General features: G+C 23.2%; 1 protein-coding gene across 1 annotated transcript in view; it reads left to right on the forward strand.

Annotated features, from left to right (window-relative positions):
* The window catches only part of LOC108574802 (signal recognition particle 54 kDa protein), an 11817-nt gene that overhangs the window by 304 nt on the left and 11030 nt on the right, over window positions 1-483 (forward strand). The window lies entirely within an intron of this gene.

The raw sequence follows: 483 nt of genomic DNA on the forward strand, positions 1-483 counted from the left end.
ATTTCTATATACAGTCTGTTATAAAAATATTTGGACACTGGTATAGCATTTGACCTTTATGCTCTGTATTTTAAGTAAACATGTGAAGAACAAAAAAAAATATGTTATAACAACATAAACATTGTTCATATATTTCTCTAAGAATTAGAAAATCACTAGGTATATTAACAATAAGTGCCTGAATATTTTTACGATACAAGAATTAGTCATTCCTCATTTTCTCTTCTACTATTTAAAAAACCATATGTAATAAATAAAAAGGTTTTGCATTTTTGTTATGTAGAAACTATGCTATACCATAACATGATAAATTTTTTTGTTCCTTGTATGTTTACTTAAAGTAAAGAGCATAAACGTTAAATTCATACTGATATATTCAAATATTTTTGTAACTTTATATATGATTAGTCAAGAATATTACCATGTTGCACCATAGTGCATCATAAGAAATTTTTAATATTCTGAAAATTATATTTAAAAAAA

The sequence above is a fragment of the Habropoda laboriosa genome, unplaced genomic scaffold (assembly GCF_001263275.1).
Source record: "Habropoda laboriosa isolate 0110345459 unplaced genomic scaffold, ASM126327v1 scaffold11, whole genome shotgun sequence".
In the NCBI taxonomy this organism is placed as follows: domain Eukaryota; kingdom Metazoa; phylum Arthropoda; class Insecta; order Hymenoptera; family Apidae; genus Habropoda; species Habropoda laboriosa.